Here is an 18,558-nt window from a genome sequence, read left to right as displayed (position 1 = left end):
GCAATTCAAATTTATGTTTCCTTGGATTATTGCTCTTAAATTAGAATCACAATAGTGATTAAAGTTTTTTTTTTTTTAATATCATTTTCTCTTTAAATGAAGCACTTTTTGCTTTTGTCAATCCCTGTATAGACATTAGAGTGGTTTAGTCCTTGTACTTTAATGATGAAGATGATCAATTATTAGCTTCTAGATCATTCAGAGGTGAAATGATTAATTCTCATAAATAGAACACAAGTAAGAGATAGGCATAGATCATCCCAATCTATCCCCAGGCAGTGGACCCGATTTTGTTCTTAAAATAATAACAAAATCATCCAATTCCCATGCAGTCCCATAGTACATTTGTAACACTGTCAGCCAAATAAGTCTCAGCAGTGTGTTCTCATAAGGATGGCTTCAAAACTCCAAAGGAAATAAACACACAAGAGATCAGATAACCATCATACCACCCTGTCACTACTCTACTGCTCAGGTTGTAAAAGTCTTCCAGTGAAATTCAACTCTTTTTATTATTTCAGGTTTTAAAAAAACAAAGAAAAACATTCATTAAAGTAAAAGAAAAATTTCTGTATTGTGGCCTTTTCATCACTCAAAATAAAAACCACACAAAATTATATTCATGTATGGAAAATGTTTTTGTGCTTATATTGCAGTATAATCCTAAATAATGCATCCCTAAATAAACCCAGGGTGCACAGATTAGACTGACATTTGAGTTTACACATTCGGAAATAGTTTTCATCAAAGTCAGACCTAAGAAATTGAACTCAATTTATATTAGAAATATTTAAACTGTCCAATAGTCTTACATGATTTTTTGGGGTTTTTTGGATATTAACTCCAGTTTAGAGTTCAATCTCAGAATGAACTTTTGTGGTGCCATATAATCTATCTTGTTTTAAAAGAGAAAGCCAGAGGAGAGCAAGAAAATAATTCCACAATATGGTTTTATGAGAGAGCACCTGTATGACCTTTTTAAACACCATTGTTCCATGCTTGGCTCTTCTAACATCATTTTAAATAATATGGGAATTTTCAAAATGTCATAATATTAGCCCTTTTAAGGTGTGACATTAAGTTATAAAGATTTGTGATTAAAAACCTGTTGGGGCATATATGTATAAGTGAAGAAAATGCACAAAAATCACCACAGCATGATAGAAAATAAAATATTTAAAAGAATTACTTAATGTTAGTAAACTTATGAAAGATATTACTAATTACACATTCTGAAAATATACTTAATTATTAATATACCATGATGAAGAGAGAAAGGAAAAGACCTCTTGTGGTAAATGGCATAATCTTATAATATTATTTAGTTAAAATACAATTTAGTAATCCTAACATTTATATCATGTTAACAAAGCTAAATTTGTTTTATATCACATTTTAGGCAGATTGAAAGGCACAAGATTAAGGTCATTAGTAGTGTACTTTGGGACTATGGAAACACATAAAAGTGGTATTAAGTCAAGGGATATTTGCCCCCCTAATTTGTTAGTGTAAGGATGAGTTGTTTTCTAAGAAACATCACTTAAAGAAAACAGTTCAAGAAAATTTGAAAGCTCAGAACAGTATTATATAAAGAGAAGATCTCTTTTTCCCTACAGTGCATTGAAGTGCATTTCCCTACTCTCTCCCAATCTGAGTTGAAATCAGAGTGCTGTCCAAGGTAGTTTTTTTAATGATGGCATTCATTTTCTCTGATTTTGCCTAAAACTAAAAATAGCTCTAGCAGACCATAAAATGGCTAATAATTTCAAGAATTTAATAATGTTTTTCAGCATTTTTAGTATAAACATTTCATAGCTTTAAACCCTAAGAAGTCAAAAGGTAAAATCATTTTCATTGTTGTGCTAGGGTCTTACTTTTCATTCCCTAAAATCAGCCTTACAAAAATTAAGTGCTTTGCTTAAGACCTACAGAAGTTTCACCAAGCTAAGTGTAAATCATATCCTGAGGAAAAATATGACATAGGAAAAAAATTAATGTGGGAAATTTTTTAATCTGTTACTAACAATATGTAAAGATTTATCAAGTTGGATGGATTATTTGCTAATTTGGAGATATATAAAGAGTGATATAAGTGTTCTGGGTTAATTCTTCTTACAGGTTTCCACGGTCTCCATATTTCCCCTTCTCCATCACACGGTGGAACATTTCCTTGGCTTCCACTAGAGCTTTCAGCCAGTGTCCTGACTTCACTATCTAAAATATGGGGTGAGAGGTACATGGGAGGAGCACAAACACTGAGGCGAGGTACCTGGTTTCAAGTCTTGACTCTGTCACTTAATAACTACATGAACCAGGGTGAGTTATTTCACTTCCAAGTGCCTCATTTTCCTATTATTGAAATAAAGAAAATAATTGTAACTTCCTTACTAAGATCATTTAACACGTTTAAAGTGCTTACGATAGTACCTAAGAGAAAATACGCACAGAATAAGTTTTTTCTTTGGTCGTTCTTTTTATTACCATCCTCATAGTTCTGCCCAGAGCTTGGTAAATAGTGAGTGCCTAATAAATATCAGTAGGCAAAAGCAATAAATTGGAAAATGAATGAGCAGTATAAAATGCACACTCACTACAAAATCAAACTATTCTGATTATAGATGGATGAGACATTTTAAGACCATTTTGACTTTTTAGAGGTCCTGTACCATATTGTATAAAACATTTAAATTTATCCATACATACAGAAGAAACATTTAAGCACTTATTGATTTCACTTTATATTGCATTTATTTGTAAATTGAAACCCTTTGTTTTACAAGATTTCAATATTTTCAGAGGATTTTTAAAAGCTCATGGATCTCTCGTCACTTGCTAGGTAAATGCTATTTTTTTTGGTGTCCCGAAACTATTCCATCACATCTGAGAATATGCACTACAGACTTCCTTTTCTGTATTTATAGAGGCATATAGGACATGAAGAAAGATGAAGCTCATTATATCAAGTATATACCTGAATATATGTATATGACTATAGCATATATTGATGGAATTGCCACATTGTCATTTAAGAATAAATATGAAAATCCTAGAGGTCATAAATTCCCTTATTACCATAAAAATCATATACTCTTCTAAAACAGTTATAGGATGTAGATGCCCATTCATTCTTCATAGCAACATGTGAGAATTTATTAATTTAAGTTGATTTTTAAATAATAGACATGAAGGCTGATATGGGACAAAAGAAACATTGAATGGGACAGTATTACAATTTGAGATGCTCATCAGACAAAATAATTTTATAGGAAGTGAAAGAAGACCAATGCCACCACTTACCCTTTTGTAGAAACCAAAAAAAAAAAAAAAAAAAAAAAAGGATACAATTTCATAAACATAGAGGCTAGGATGAGTAGGGAAAAAGGGTGGCAGAGGAAAGTTAGATGATATGTACCAAAATACTTCCAGACAGGAGGAATAGGAACCAGTGTTCTGTAGCAGGGTGGGACTGGAGTTCACACTAACTATTGTTCATTTTACAGAAATTTTAGAAAAATTCAGTTTCCTAGCACATACACACGCACACAATGATAAGTGCTGACAGATTAGGGAAATGCTAATTACCCTGATTTTATCATTACGTATTGCATATAGGTATGGACTTACATTGGGCCCCACGCATATATACAATTTTTATGTGTTAAATATAAAAAAAAGTGAAATACATAAACAAAAGGAATCCTTGAAATCCTTGAAATTATGTGAAGCATTTTTATAATCAAGTTGTAGATTATCTTAAACATGTTTTATAATTATTGCCAAAACACAGCTCAAACCTGATAAAAATAATTCCAACTAAACCACCAACTTATAGACAATACGTATCTTATACATAGTGGTTACAAATGACTATGATGCCCGTCAGAATTTCAGATTGGTAATTTTCTAGCACTTCCTGATGGAAGGCACAGTTACTTTAGCAGTTGTCACAGAGATTGACACTCCTCATTAAGACAGGCATACAACATTTTAGCATGCTTCCTGTGCCCTGTGGTGGAAATGTTAGATAAACAGATTGATAGGTAGGTACATGGATGAATAGTTAGCAAAATAGAAGAGAGAAAGAGAAAGCGATGATGTATAAGTAGATAGCTATTATTGGTCCTGGGAGAGATGTGATGTGGCAGAAGGACAAAAATGGGAAAAAGGGAAAAATACAGCAGGGCAAATAGGTCCATTTTCTTATTTTCCAAAATGCTAAACTCTTTTTTACCAGGGATCAAACTCAGGGGCACTTGACTAATTGAGCCACATCCCCAGCCCTATTTTGTATTTTATTTAGAGACAGGGTCTCACTGAGTTGCTTAGCACATTACTGTTGCTGAGACAGGCTTTGAACTCCACCTATCTCAGCCTCCTGAGCTGCTGGGATTACAGGTGTGCACCACTGTGCCCTGTCAAAATGGTAAACTCATAATAGAACTTTAATAACTAAACTATAGAAAGTATATTTTAGTAACTATCTCTGAAAAAGGGAGTCCTTCCAGTGTTTATTTTAGCTCCTTTCTTTCTAGCAAGGAGAACTTTTCTTAGGTTGAGCAATGGATACTTCGGAGAATCTAAGAGCGATAACTGGTTTCTTAGACCACCTGAAGGTTTGGATACTCATGAGCACAGGGGATCTGTGTGTCCCTTCTTTGTATGAGGCCACTGAATATTCCTGGCCAGACAAACAAGGACATAGTATTCTCATGGGAAGACTCCATGACCCTGAGAAAGAGCATTCAGTCCCCACATTGGTGAAACAGAAAGAGCAAAGAGGCCAGCCAGACCAGAACATGCCAGGACAACAGAAACGATAGAGATCCAGGCAAACAGGCCCATCCAGAGATCGAGGCCTCACACTCCAAGCTGTGGTTCAGCATGGCCTACTCTTAATTTAAACAAAATGGGAACTTTTTTTTTTTTATCTTTTAATTTTTTACAGACTACATTTTGATTCATTGTACACAAATAGGGTACATCATTTTGTTTCTATGGTTGTACATGATGTCGATTCATACAATTTGTGTAATCATACATGTACATAGGGTAATGACTGTCTCATTCAACCATTTTTCATACCCGCCTTCCTCTCATTTCCTTCTACATAATCTAAAGTTCCCCCATTCTTCTCTCCCTCCCTACCCCACCCACCCCCATTATATATCATTCTCCGCTTATCAGGGAAAACATTTGGCCTTTGGGTTTTGGGGATTGGCTTATTTCACTTAGCATGATATTCTCCAATTCCATCCATTTATTTGCAAATCCATAATATTATTATTCTTTATGGCTGAATAATATTCCACTATGTATATACACCACAGTTTCTTTAACTATAACCATTGATGTGGCTGCATGACTGTAGTATGCTGATTTTAAGTCCTTTGGATATAAACCGAGGAATGGGATAACTGGGTCAAAAGGTGGGTCCATTCCAAGTTTTCTGAGGATTCTCCACACTGTTTTCCAGAGTGGCTGCACCAATTTGCAACTCCACTAGCAATGTAAAAATGTACCTTTTTCCCCACACCCACACCAACATCTATTATTGTTTGTATTCTTGATAATAGCCATTCTAATTGGAGTAAGATGAAATCTTAGAGTTGTTTTAATTTGCATTTCTCTAATTACTAGAGATGTTGAACACTTTTTCATATATTTATTAATTGCCTGTATGTCTTCTTCTGTAAAGTGTCTGTCCAGTTCCTTGGCCCATTTATTGATTGGGTTCTTTGTACTTTTGGTGTAAAGTTTTATAGGTTCTATATAAATTTTGGAGATAAGGGCTCTATCTGAAGTGCGTGTGGAAAAGATTTTCTCCTACTCTTTAGGCTCTTTCTTCACATCCTTGATTGTATTCTTTGCTGAGAAAAAGCTTTTTAGTTTGAGTCATCCCATAAAATGGGAACTTCTAATTAACTGAGATAAAACTTCTGAAAGTATGGCAGAATAAGTGGTTTGAAGAAACTGAAAGTAGAATTATGAGTAATAAAGACAGATACACTTCTTTCAAGTCTGAGTTTGTTGACTAGGATTCATGCTCATTTCAACTTTTAATGACCCAGCCCACCATCAGATCCTCTGGAGGTATTATGTAAAAATTAGTTTGTGTTAACTAAAGTACATTCTGAAGGAGGATAATACTGTTTTAGCAAAAGCCAATAACTTCTTGGGTGTTAGATTTGGTTTGTTTTTTACCACTACGTAACATTGTAAGGTTTATTGAATATAAACGACATTTTAAAACTCTGAAAACATAGTGCAGAGCTAATCATCTTCATATTCTTACAGAGTTTGGCATTCTATGGATCTGGGACCTATAATTCTAAAAATGTCCCACTTTCCAGCTAGACTCTTGGGTTAAATTGGTTTAACATTAACAACCATATTAAGCCCACTACATGCCCTGAGGGAGAGTAAAATGTGTTTGAATAGAAGTAATCTGAATATTAGAAACTAACCTCATTCATAGAGAAAATCATAAAGAAGGAGAAAGAATAAATGAAAATGAATTTCTTTTGCGGGGGAGGGAATGCTCAGGAAGGATAGTATCTGCTTAGTTTAAGTTCCCACTAGATAGGTCCTGACTCAGTAGTTCTTCTGGGTGTAGATCACAGAAGGTTTATTGAAAAAGATGAGGAAAGAGCTAGGGAAGGGAAGAATGACAGAAAAGGGTATGAGTGGGTTATCACTACGGGAAACCAGGCTCAGATCTCTCCCTCTGAGGAGCAGGGAGACTCGCTGGATTATTTACTAGCAACTCTCTCTCGGTGGGCCTTAACTTCTCAGGTTCACACTCTGGCTGCATCCTAAGATCTAGGAGTATACTGAATGTGGAACCCGTCCATAGAAACTGCAGTAAGCTTCAGGAGAGGCTAAGAAGAAAAGGCAGGGCCTTCGAGGTATTGCATGACATTGTTTCCACGTGAATTCAATGATCAATATTTGGCTACATGCAGATCATGAGAAAAGGATAAGGAAGAAAGAACAAGGAAGGAGACACTTTTATTGAACAGGAATTAAGTACAAAATGAATGAAAACATGATACAAATTGAAAAAGAAAGAAGATAATAACAAACTAACTTTCTGCTTTTGTTCTATGAGCCTCCATTTTTAAAACTGCAGATCACATATAGATGTAAATAATACAAGTCAAGCTTGTATGTGGAGAAACATGCTTAAACCATGCTTACAGATTCAAAAAAATAGGGAAAAGTTTCTCTTGGAAGAACAAGTCATTTCACTGAGATAAAGATATCACTGTATTCTCAAACTTTATACTGACATCTATTTTAAAAAGGTATTTCATGCTGCTTGTGCAGCAGGAAACATTTCACAAAATAAAAATGAGAGAATATATTAGAAGTTGAATTGAAAACTCAAAATAACCTACTGATTTATGTGGGGATTCAAATATTATCATTCACATTGATTAATTCTCATGAAGTCCAAGAATGATATCACACAGGGAAATTGTATTTAAAATGATGCTCCAGAATATGGCAATATTTGAAATAGTATTTTTAATAGTACTTTTTAATGCAGGAGTGAAACTTTGCTACAAATATTGAAGACAACATGCTTTTTTCATTGGTTTAATGTTTACAGAATGCATACTTCTGGAATATATTAAGAAGGCACAGTACATTCCTTCATGGAAAATCTCATGAAAGTGTTGGAGAAGAGATCAGTTCATATGTCCATGAATCTCACACAAGAGATTCCCTAGATAGGCTTTTTGTTTTGTTTTGGTTTTAGCTAGTACAGTAACTACTGTCAATTTCATTACTGCTATCATTATCAGTGAATGCATGACTTCAGGCCTTCCTTATTATCCCTAGTAAAACATAATATTTGTTTATTGAATAAGTATTAAAAGAGCATCTACTATGTCTCAGGTCCCATGATATGCATCTATGATATATCAATGAACTAAACAACCCAAAACTTCCTGCACTCAGAATCTTATAACCTGACAAGAAGTCAGCTCTCTCCTAATGAATCCTATTGTCCTCAGTGATTTCACACATAGACATCTCCTGCCTCTTCTCTGAAATCACATGTATTTCTGATCCTTGACCCAGATGTTTATGTTATCAGAGCACAAAAAGTAAAGGAAATTACTGGAAGGTATATTTGTCAGTGAAATGAGATTTTACAAATTTAAGGAATGATACATTTGGATCTAATTTTCCAAGATAAATGGAAAAAGTAGAAACGGAACTAATGTTCCAAGGTAAGGAAAAGTCATGTGAAAAGATGATCACAGTCAATAAGTTATGCTAATAATTATCATACTAATCCTAATAGACAGAAAGATCTTCATAAGTTCTAAAAAGATAAGATGAAAATAAACTTTAGCACTACACACTCTCTCTCTCTCCTGTAGTCAAAAAGTCCTTCACTGTTCTTCCACAGTGGAAAAAGTCTTGGCAGATGTGGGCTCATCCAATCTTACAAGAAACTGAGCATTCATTTATTGCTCCATAATCCCAGATGATCACCACTCATGGAAAGATAATCCAAATTAAATTTTTTAAACTAAGAAATTTTTGGTCCATACAATATTCTTGTTCTTCACAGAAGATACCAGAATTTTAAGAGCAGTTCTGGGTTTCAAAGTTGCCTTCATCAGTAGATCAGCAGAGGATAAATTTGCTATTTCTATGCCTGGAATTCTCTTCAAGTGCTTACCCATTTGGTAAACTAGTCATCAAGTAATTTATCATGCTCAGATATTTGCCCGGGTCCAGCCCTGCAGGAGTCCATGGGTTCCACACAGGTAAACGGGGCGCGGGGAGACAGCGTCGGCGATGGATGGAGAATGAAAGACACAGACTCTAGTTCTGGTGCAATCACTCCCACTTTATTCTGGGGAAGACTGGGTTTATATACATTTTTCTTCAGGCTTTGATGACAGGCTTGTGATTAATAAAATCAAAGAAGTTTCCAAAGCACAGGCAGGAATTGTTCTTAACAAGGAACCGAAAGATTATGAGAAAGCAGTAACCTTACAGATCATCCTTACCTAATCACAATTGTTTTAAGCATATCTAACTACGTCAGTGAGCTAATACAATGTTTATCTCCTTAATATCTAGACTCTATGTGACATAAGACTATTCTTATTATTCTCGCGGTTAAAGCAATAGACAAGTAATCTCACGTGACCATTTCTACTAGGTCCATCTGGTTAATATCTAAATTGCTGAGTTAAGGGCTACAGGAGGGCAGTGGTCCCAATGGTTATTGTGTACCAACATTTATTATAGGAGTGATATAGTCTTTGTAGGAAGGAAGGAATGTTGTGAAACCTTATTCTCTTACCTCACCACCACACATAAACAAAACCATTGTTAGAATTTAACCAGCCTGTTGGAGATAAAGGCAGATCTATAACTATTTTCTCCAGAGGCTTTCCTTTAGGGGGGTACCAGGGCTTGCCATTGATAAAATAAGCTGGTCCATATCTAGTAGCTATTGTGGAAGGTGCTTTGTGCTTAGAACTTGGGGAAACATTGTTATCTATAAGTTTCTGTGCCCCAACAGGTCTGGCTGTGCCAGTAAATGCAGTGTTTGATTTTTAACATAATAAAAACATTCTTCTGTAGTGAGGTTAACATCACAGGATTTCAACATGTGTTTTGTCTCCATGATGTTTTTCTGGAAATTTGTAGAATTATTCCCATCACTTCTAGCAAGATCCCCAGACTGAAGTGAGTAATATATTATTAGGAAAACTCCACAGAATAACATCCAAGCTAGGGAGGCATACATCTGGCTACAATCCTTTTAGGATGAGTCTCTGCAATCATCCTTCAGTGGAACTCTGTCAAGCACTGCAAGAAGAGCCAGGCGCCCCCGCAGATATTAATATCAATTCTTCACACAAATTTCTAGTTTTTGTACAGGCTGATTTATTTTATTCCTCCTTTCTATGAAAACAGCTCATGAGAATACCTATCCTAACACAGTAAGATATTTAGAAATGGGATATCAGGGTGAAAAAGGTAGTATTTTTATTTTTTTATATCACCATAATCCAGAAGAAAATTTGGCAAATAAGGTGCTCAATAAAGTCTTATTGAATTAAAGAACATTAAATCTTAAAATTAGGGAACAGAAATTCCACCTATTTCTCCACTATCATCAGAAATCTTAAACAACAACAACAAAAAAAAAATGATGAAGGAAAGCAAAGCTAGTGTGAAAGAATGTGACATAGGATTCAGTGTTTTTATCATTTATTGAAAAATACTAGTTATAAAGACCTACCAGTTCTTTCGTGTTCACCCATTTGAACTTATCTTTATTTTATATTACTAGCAAGAACATAGTAAAGAATTCCTCTATCAAAATTTTGTACACTACTCACAAAAATATATTATTTCTACTAATTTTACTTAATTCTTTCTTAAGCTATACTCTTGAACATTATTATAAAAATAATAAATATAAAAATAGTTACAGTTAATTAAAACAAATTTTATATCTGGAAACAAAATAAAGGGCAGATGGAATTTTTTTAAAGAAGAGAGCCAGTATGTAGATAATTCAAAGTGGCTTTAACAAAGCAATAAAGATTTAAAGCTTATTGTAAGAGCAATTAGACCATAGAACAGAACAGATAAAGACATTACCTCTAAGGTATTTAATGTTGATCTTGCAGCCATATTCTTTATTATTTTTAACTATGTACACTATGAAAAGTTACTCTCATCTTGGTTAAAAGATTTTGTCTAATAAAGAACAGTCTTTCTTTTCTGTACCTATTCTGGGAACACTTCATATCAGGGTTAAGTTTTGATTATGATTCTTTATGATCCTCTAACTTTGTTTTATAGTAATTTTGACTGTGGTTTGCTCATAATTAATGTTAGAGAATATTGTTGAATAGATTTCTCCTGAGCCTCTGTTTTCCCTCTTACCAATGAGGGAATTCTGTTAGATAATTTCTATGGACTGCCTACAGCAAACTTCTGCCATGATTAGAAAAACACCTGGGCATACACCCTCACCTTATAATATATCTATGCTCAGGTTACTCAAATGTCTAAATTGGGCCCATGATACAAGAAAGATTAAAAATCACATCAGGGGCTTAATTAGCCCAATCAATGCTAGCAATATAATAAATTGCAAATAGGGGAATGTATCTGATGTTTTAGTTTAAGGGAAAAAGTGTTATACCAAGATATATTTATTATCAGCTATAAACCAGGCTTTTGTTCTAGGCATTGGGTTATTAGAACAAAACAAACAAAATTCTGTCCTGGTGATGTCTGCAAATAGATGGAGACAATTACAGTTCATAATATTGTGAGGCACCCTTTGAAAAGCTCTACAGTTATTAACTTAACCATATGAGGTAGATATTATTATTACTTTATCTTACTTAACACCAAACTCAAAATCAGTTTAGAAGCAGTTCATATAATTTGCCCAAAGTAACATAACTAGCAAATGATGGAACTGGGATTCTAATCTAGGCAGTGCAGTCTGTGATGAATATGAAGTATCGTAGATAAACCCCCGAGTGAAAAAATAAAGTTGATCATTTCCATGTTTAATTAAATGTTTACTGATATTTATGCCTGAAGAACTAGCACTACCTCTCTAAATAGAAGGATAACATGAATATCATCTATGACATGCTAGATTATTGGACAGTGTAAAAATGAACTTGTTTCCAAGTCAGAATTTCAGAAACACTGACAATATAGAAGTAAAGTGGAATCATGATTCACTTGTCATGATTCCAAAGTCTAAAATAGTGGAGCTGAAATCTTCTGGACCAGAAAAGGAACTATTGACAGATTAAAGAAACAATTCATAGGACAAAATAAAATATTTGCAAAATATATACCCAATAAGGAATTAATAATGAAAATACATAAGGGTCTCCAACACTAATAGTAAGAAAACAAATAAACCAATTTTAAAAAACAGGCAAAGAACCTGAATACACATTATTCAAAAGAAGATATGTATATATAAAATTTCAGTTAGTTCAAGATAACTATTTTATATCATGGTGACCATTGTTAACTATATTCTTAAAAAAATGCTCAGAGTATTAATATGGTGTTCTTACCGCAAAATAACTATGTGAAGCAGTGTGTATGCTAATTATATAAGTTTTGTCATTCCACATTGTATATATACTTCAAAAGTTCATACTGTACATGGTAAATGAAATTTTATCTTCCAGTTAAAAAATGAATTTTTTTTTAAAGAACATAGGCAACAGACAAAAATAAGCAGGGGTTATATTCAACTAAATTTCTTCTTTTTTAGCAGAGGAAACGATCAGTAGATTGAAAAAAACCCCATGAAATGGGAGAAAATATTTGTAAATCTAATATCTAATTAGGAGTTAATCTCCAAAACATATTAAAAAAAAAAACCCTACAACTCAACAGAAAAACAAACTAATAACCTGATTTTAAAATGGGCAAAAGTTTTGAATAGATAGATATTTCTCTAAAGAAGACAAATAAATGGCTAACAGGTATATGAAAAAACACTCAATGTTATCAATCATCAGAGAAATGCAATTCAAAACTACAATTAAAATCAGCATACTACAGAGATACAGCCACATCAATGTTCATACCTGCTCAATTCACAGTAGCCAGACTGTGGAACCAACCTAGATGCCCTTCAATTGATGAGTGGATAAAGAAACTGTGGTATATATATACAATGGAATATTACTCAGCCATAAAGAATGATAAAATTATGGCATTTGCAGGCAAATGGATGAAATTGGAGAATATCATGCTAAGTGAGATAAGCCAATCTCAAAAAGCCAAAGGACGAATGATATCGCTAATAAGTGGAGGATGACACATAATGGAGGGGGAGGGAAGGGTTAGTGTTAGGGTTAGAGTTAGGGTTAGGGAGGGGGGCAAGTATGGAGGAAGGAAGTACTGTATAGAGGGTAAAGAGGGGTGGGAGGGGTGGGGGGAAGGGAAAAAATAACAGAATGAATCAAACAACATTGTTCTATGTAAATTTATGATTACACAAATGGTATGCCTTTACGCCATGTACAAACAGAGAAACAACATGTATCCCATTTGTTTACAATAAAAAAAAAAAAAGATATCAACTCACGCCTCTAAGGATAGTTACTATTTTTTAAAATAAAATAGTGTTGGCAAGAATGTGTAGGAATTGGAACATTTGCACATTGTTCAGAGTGCAAAATGGTACAGCTTCAATGGGAAGCATATGGAGGTTCCTCAAAATATTAAAAGTAGGACCATCATATAACCTAGCAGGTCTACTTCTGAAATTGAGTGTTTATCCAAAAGGATAGAAATGAAGATTCTAGATATATTATTCCTCCTCTGTAAACTTCAACACCATAGCCAAGAAGTCGAAAAACCAAAGTGTATATCAACAGATGAATGGATAAAGACAATGGGTTACACACAAGAAATGCTGCAACATATGTTAGGTAATTGTCTTAGTAGATTCAGTTCTATTCTCCTAAAATGGGGACAATAGATACCATTAAAAGAACAAGAAGGCAAGTTTACAATCAACAGATCCCTATTACACAGTGTGCCTATCATGCATGACATTATAATAAATTAGCCAGTCACAGAAAGACAAACAGTGCTGATTCTACTTCCACAAAGTACATAAAGTAGTCAAATTCATAGGACTGAAGTGTGGAATCACTGCTGACAGGGCTGGTATAGAGAAAAATCGAGACATTAATCAATGGACATAAAGTTTCAGTCAAGCAAGATGAGTTACCTCCACCTGTAACTTTGTAACTAGTCAACAATAATGTATAATATAATTAAAATTTTAAGAGCATTGATTTCATATTGAGTTCTAATCACAAAAATAAAGTGAAATATTATTTAAAAATTGAATATCATTTAAATTTATGGCTTAATATATTTAATTTATTTTAATTATATTTACTTTAAAAAATTAAAATATTATTTGAGAGTCATATTTTAAAAAATAAACATATGCCAAACAAATGGATTTTATTTAGAGTAATTTTAATTACTGAATTGCAAAACCATAAAATTGTGCTTTACAATGGAGAAAATGACAACATTAAATCACAGACCTTATTATAGATATTGCTAAAGTATCAGGTTGATTTCCTATTAATACTAATTGCTGCTTAATACTGTATTACCCATGTAATTAAAATAAAAGTCAAGTTAGCTACAATTCTTGGGATTTCAGACTGGTAATATTTAAGTAAAGTGTTACCATGTTCTAGACAATGCTGTTATATGATAATAAGGAATTTTTTAATGAGATATTACTGCAATGTACATATGTAGAGGAAGTAAACAAGCTGCACAAAATGGAATGTCCTTAAGGGAAAATTAAAAGGTGATAAAATCTTTTTGAACATATTTTCAAATGAATGAGGGAACACCGAGTCACTTTTTAATTCGCTTCTTCTCTAAACATAACTTACATGTCTAGAATATCCTGTCAATATTTAATTTTTCAAAGCTATTGAAAATATAGATTTCCCATTTTAATTCTAGAAAATTTTATGTAGATTTTGGTAAAACCATATTTCCTCTTTATGTCTGATCAATGACTTACTGAAATATCTTTTCAGAGCAAATACTATTTGTTTTCAATATAGGTTTATTTTAAGTTCTTTATATGTATTGTTTTGCCTAGTTAACTTTCCTGCAACTCAGAAGTCAGATCCATACCACATACTCTGTAACTTTGGATATGTATGCATGTAACAGTGCTTCTCTAAACCGGTATTCATGTTCAACGTTTTGATTATTAAACTTACAGTGTTCAGCATATACATTCTACTGTGTATTCACTGAGTTTTCAGGTCTCTTAAGATGCAGTATCATATCTTTGCACAGTTCAGAGCATCATAATTGCATGTGAATATTGCATCGCGTTGCTTTTTTTTTTACGCCCAAACTAAAAAAGACATTACAGTGCATCATCAGACTGAGCTAAACTTAAAACTGAAAGAAAATATTGAAAGAGGAAGGCCTTTGGTTATTACGTATTTCTGATCAAGAGAATTAGAAAAACAAAATAAGAATAGAAAGAATTTAGCCTCTTTTCCTCCTTTTCCCCCCTAGTGTTAGGTAATTGTCAGTAGATTCAATTCTATTCTCCTGAAATGGGGCCAATAGGTATCCTTAAAAGAACAAGAAGGCAAGGTTATGATCAACGAACTCCTATTACACAAAGCGCCTATCAGAAATCAATATTAATGACTTTATGACAAATTCACTAGATAGTATGTAATTGAATAATCCAGTCAATAAAATGTTCAAATAGAACATTACAGCAGCTCAAGCAGAGTGACCAAAGGACCTAGCATAAAGGAATGCCATTCAAAACACAAGCTAAAGCATATTACTAAACAATTGGACATAATCTTATCTCTACAGCAACAGAGCAGCAATAAGAAGAGCATGTTGTCATCCAAAAAATAAATTAAAAGGTATCTTTTATAACAGACTTTTCAGGAATTGAGGGAACAGCTAAAATCCCTGTAATGTGTCCATCCATATTTCCCATTCTACCAACCTTCCTCTCTCTTTGAATTCCCTGTACCAATGCTCTGGATGCCTTATCCATGAACTTACATGGACTCTTTTTCAAATTTAACTAAAAGCTCCCCTCAAACCAATGAATGTCTTTTAAATTACATCTAATTGTCACACACACATTTCTGCCTAATAATGATCACAAGGCTACATTAAGTTGTACTAATTCTCAGTCTTATGATTTAACACCTTGGTCAGAAAATGATTTGATAACACAAATATTTTAGCAAGAACACTTAAAAGAAATGATGTAAATTTCATCATATCAGCATATCAGGGAAGAAAACATATTTATGACCTAACTGGAAGGACAGCTGTTTGCATTTTTTCTATTCTTTAAATTAGAAAATGTATTTTCAAGTGTTCTTTGGTGAAATAATAATCAATTCCTATTTCACTGGTAGGATATTTTAAAAAATTCATATTTTACCTGGTATTGACTAGAATGCTTGATTTTAAGGAATAGTAAGAACACATTCAGATTTCTTCATTATGAGAATAAGTATAGTATATTACAAAATGACCATAGAGCTGGGTGTGGTGGTGCATTTCTGTAATCTGAGCAGCTCGAGAGGTTGAGGCAGGAGGATTGAGAGTTCAGAACCAACCTCAGCAACTTAATTGCTTAGTTAGCTTAGTTAACTTAATTAGCCTAAGCAACACAGGGAGACCCTGTTTCTAAATAAAAATATTAAAAAGTATTAAAAAGGGCTGGGGGTGTTGCTCAGTGTTTAAGTACTCCTGGGTTCAATCCCCAGTACCAAAACAAAACAAAACAAAACAAAAAATCACACACATGAAATTCAACCAAACTAATGTAATGAGCATGTTCACTCTACTATACATACCAGCAATAAAATTCATCTCTAATGAATATACAATATTTGATATTTACTCATTCCTCCAACTACTGAAAATGTTTATAACTTAACTTCAATTTAATATTTCTGCTAAGAAATATTAAGAAGTTCTATCATTGATATTTCACATTTAACTAAAAACACTGAAGCCACTGTGCTAGATGAGATTATAGAAAGACTCTTTGCTTCTTTACAAAGGACATTTTCATTTACTAACCACCACACCGTAACTAAGAGCCTCCCATTTGCCAACCACTTTAAACATATAATTTCATCTCATTCTAGCAATATCTGTAATGAAGTAAGATTCTTTGGAAAAAATGTTAATCTAAATGCCTTAGGGCTTGAAGGAGAGCAGTTGCCATGTATACTTCTTCTCTGGAAGTAGGAAACTGACACACTGACAGCACGGTATTTGCAAATTTCCTCAAACAGGTGTGTTAGGGTCAGACATTATTTGTTGGCTAACGATACTGAAGAACCATGTATAACATGACAAGAGCACAATCAAGAATTAATATTCTCAAATTCTATAAGACTTGATCTTGCTTGTGTGGACCTTAAGACTGTAGGTTAGCTTTGTGCTGATGCATTTATTTATTTGTACCTTATTTCTTCTGTTTTGTCATTGTTGTTACTATTGTTGTCTTGCTTAAAAAAATAAAATGACACAGTGGTTGCTGTTATCTCATCAATCTGTAACCTATCCCACAGCACATTATCAGTAAGATTTAGCAGCAAAGTCAGTTCAAACAGTTAAAGGACTATGAAGAGAACCAGAATCCACACCTGGTCTTTCACACTCATGCTTCTTTATATATGGTTGGTGAAATCTTTATATAAACCAGTATTGACAATGGAGATTAAGACAACGGACATTACCATCCTTTATAAAGGTAGGCTGGATGGTGAATTAAACTACTGGGTGATCTGGTTTTTTAATTTGCCCAGAAATATGGGTTTCCTGGGATCTGTAACTGTGAGTTGTGGCAAACTGGGATGATTGCTTATCTTAGAGATGATACTTTGATATAATCTATGCCAGGATTTTTGGTAAATAAGAAACTTGACTAGGTACCTCCATATACATATGGGAATTACTGTATCTCTATCATCAGAGCCATTAATCTATAAAATCAAATTTCATAGACTTGAGAGAGCAAATATCCTAGAAATATTCTTAAGTAAAGAGTTCAAAAACCATGAAGAAATTGTAAACTGCATTTTTAGCAATGGAATCATTACCTACAAAAAAACCGTTCTTGCAGATTCACTAGACTAGTAGAGCTTGAAAAGAAACAAGTCATAGTCTACAAGTTCATAATCTAGAAACAGTTTAAGAAAAATGAAATGATTTTACAATTATAAAAAATCCTATTATTTTATTTTAGTAGATCCTTATTTAACTGACTAAAACTAATATAAAATGAAAAATTAGAGCTTATAAAGATTTGGGGTGGGGGGGACACCGGGAATTAAATTCAGGGAGATTTGAACACGGAGCCACATCCGCAGCCCTATTTTGTATTTTATTCAAAGATAGGGTCTCACTGAGTGGCTCAGTGCCTCGCTTTTGCAGAGACTGAGTTTGAACTCACAATCCTCCTGCCTCAGCCTCCTGAGCCACTGGGATTATACACATGTGCCAATGTTTCTGGCTGAGCTTATAAAGATTTTCTTATAAGTAAGTTCCAAGCTTTTTAGTCATAATCTAATATAATTAAAATAACAAATACTTAAATAGAAAAAGTATAATCTTTGAGTATTCTAGATATTTGCTACACTCAGGCTATTTGATGTGGTCCAAGTTGTGTTGTGAGATAGTATTTCAATAATTTGTATTCTTTTTGAATAATCATAGTAATGGTTCCCTTCATTTGACTAATAATGTCTCTTTGATCTTCTTGTTTTCAGCGATCCATTGTTTCTGAAATATAATATCTTCTGGAGGAGTTACTAGTTTTTGAGGGATATTTTATATAAAAACTCATAGTCTCAAAATAAATTTAAATACCAGAAACCTAAAAAATGTATTGCTAGAATAACAAAATATACAGGTATAAGGAGATTCCAGCAACATGCAAACTTCTTGTTACTGTTACTATGGTAATAG

At 33.4% G+C, this 18,558-nt stretch overlaps 1 protein-coding gene across 2 annotated transcripts in view; it reads right to left on the bottom strand.

The window, feature by feature from the left end:
- MDGA2 (MAM domain containing glycosylphosphatidylinositol anchor 2) overlaps positions 1-18,558 on the bottom strand; it is a 780,047-nt gene that overhangs the window by 241,405 nt on the left and 520,084 nt on the right. The window lies entirely within an intron of this gene.

The sequence above is a fragment of the Sciurus vulgaris genome, assembly GCF_902686455.1.
Source record: "Sciurus vulgaris genome assembly, chromosome: 2".
Classification (NCBI taxonomy): domain Eukaryota; kingdom Metazoa; phylum Chordata; class Mammalia; order Rodentia; family Sciuridae; genus Sciurus; species Sciurus vulgaris.
Note: the sequence above shows the minus strand (reverse complement) of the source record. Positions and strands in the feature narration are given on the sequence as shown.